Below are 2,837 nucleotides of genomic sequence, written 5' to 3'. Positions count from 1 at the left end.
ACTCAAATATATATTTCATCACGGCCGGATGAAAACGCTAAATTTTCCAAATTGACAGAGTGTGTTAAAGATATAAAAGATTGGATGACGCGTAATTTTCTTTTATTAAATCCAGACAAGACAGAGGTAATACTTATCGGTTCAAAAAACCGCCCACAAAACCTCGCACAATACAACTTTAACATCATAGGATGTCCTGTTACTTTATCCTCTACAGTAAAAGACCTGGGTGTTATACTCGATTGCAACCTGTCTTTTGAAAATCATATTTCATATGTTACAAAAACAGCCTTTTTCCACCTTAGAAACATTGCTAAGCTACGTAATATGCTATCAGTTTCTGATGCAGAAAAGTTAGTTCATGCATTCATGACCTCGAGACTGGATTACTGTAATGCTTTATTAGCTGGTTGTCCTGCATCCTCAATAAACAAGCTACAGTTAGTCCAAAATGCCGCCGCTAGAGTTCTTACGAGATCAAGAAAATATGATCATATAACACCAATTTTATCATCACTGCATTGGTTACCTATAAAGTTCCGTATTAATTACAAGGTATTGCGCTACTGACTTATAAAGCCCTAAGCGGCTTAGCTCCAGTCTATTTAACGGATCTTCTATCGCCCTATAATCCATCGCGCTCTTTAAGATCACTAAATTCAAGGCTTTTGGTCATACCTAGGATATCCAGAACCACCAAAGGAGGGAGAGCGTTTTCACATTTGGCTCCAAAACTCTGGAATAGTCTTCCTGATACTGTTCGTTGCTCAGACTCGCTCTCCCAGTTTAAAACTAGATTAAAGTCGCATCTCTTCAGCCAGGCATTCATATAATCTTACAGTTCAAACTACAATCCGGCCTGTAGCTCATAAATGCCAGAGGAGAACTGGCCCCCGACTGAGCCTGGGTTCTCCCAAGGTTTTTTTTTCTCCATTAGGTCACCTGATGGAGTTTTAGGACACCATTAGGTCACTTGATGGAGTTTTTCGGTTCCTTGCCACTGTTGCCTTTGGCTTGCTCAGTTGGGGATATTTTGGGGATATTTAATTTAATTTTATCAATCAATAAATTCCTCTTGAAACAAACTTTGTTGTATTATTTTAATTTAATACTGTGAAGCTGCTTTGATACAATCTGTATTGTGAAAAGCGCTATACAAATATACTTGACTTAAAGTACTTTTAATAACCACTAATACCGCATTGGCGAAAAACTACTAGTCATATATTTTAAACCTTAGTTAAGCAATAATTTTTTTTTTTTTTTCATTATCTTGCATACTCTAATGTACTTAAGGTATCAAGAGTAAAAGTAAAGGAATTTTGCAGGAAAAAAAAACCTTGTCAGGGTTTTTATGATGTTTTGCATTTATATTACTGCATGTTGCATTTTACTTATGAATATTTTCAAGGTTGATACATTTAAACGATATACTTTTGTGTAGTTTAATGTAAAACAATGCATCATATTGTAAAATAACAATTTTGTAGTGTTGCTGTCCCGTGTGGGAAAATTACTTCGAGTATTAACGAAGTATGTAGCTAGTTCCTTACATACCACCACTGGTTATTTTGAAAATTAAAGTAACAAAATGTAGGCCTATTGTCACCATTTCAAAGGGCGCATCTGAAGCGCTCGGACCGGTCTAGCCTACGGACGATTGTTCTTGTCGCCTAGCAACAGTGACTGACAGCTGCCGAGGACGAGCGGGAGTAACATTCGCACTGGACTTTTTATATTCAACTGGGTTTTATATTCAAATGGGGTTAAAAACCTGTGTAAATATATTTACCATGGTCCATTTATGTGCATACTAAAAAGAATACACTAGCCTACAAAATCGCATCAAGGTAATATAAATGAACATTTGAATCTTCGGCTAAGCCGAAAGTATGACCTGAAACATCCTTAATACCATGTCCTCCAGTAAAATATAAAACATAAAAATGACAATAGCCAATTCTGGCTCCATAGCATTTCAAATGAATTGTCAGGATGGCAGCATACTCTCGCACCGTTGCTTGGCGCCTGGAGCGGTAATCGGGAACACCTGGCTGCGCAATTAGGAAATCCCACGGAGGCTACATGGTACGTCCTTCGGAGAACGCATAGACTGCATCCTTGAAGTCTTCAGTCCATCGAAGGATGCAGCCTTCGCGTGGCTACGATCACTGCAGGGATACAGATAGTCATCTTTAGTCTGTCCTTTCAGTGGCATTCAGCACAAAACGCAAATCATGAATAACAAGTGTTACAGAGTGAATTATATTTTAAATAAATAAACATCTTTATTAACCCCTATCCCGAGGTTTACCGCAGTCCGCCGGATCCAAGGCGTATCCATATCTGATGAAGGACCTGCGCCTGGATGCGACGACAACGCAGTCCTGAGGGGTCCACTAGTCTCTCCCCTTAAGGCCTCCCTCCCCTCCCTTTACCTCTCTACAGAAAAAGCATTGTCGGGATAATTCCGGTTCGCGTGGCTACGATCATTAGTTATTAACTTAGGGGCCACTAACACGACACCGTTTTAACAGAAAACTCTTAAGTTCTTTCTGCGCAAACTTTCAAAAACGCAGTCCGTGAGAATGCTGAGTTCAGTCTATAGGTATGCGTGTTTGAATGTATGTGCGCAGGCGTGTAGTCCTTCCCTACAAACCAACCCTCAACAAACTACTTGTCTGGCCTTAATTTACAATACAGAATTTGTATCGCTTTCTCCAGATCACTCAAAGACAAGACATTTAATTTGAGCAATATGATCAGAAAAATGGTTGGAGATTATGCAATCTGGTTCCAAGCCTCTCATCTTAAGCTACACCAGCCAGCCTCAACAA

Source organism: Leuciscus leuciscus, assembly GCF_965113295.1.
Source record: "Leuciscus leuciscus genome assembly, chromosome: 1".
Classification (NCBI taxonomy): domain Eukaryota; kingdom Metazoa; phylum Chordata; class Actinopteri; order Cypriniformes; family Leuciscidae; genus Leuciscus; species Leuciscus leuciscus.
The sequence above is the reverse complement of the archived record's forward strand: the minus strand, read 5'-3'. Positions refer to the sequence as shown.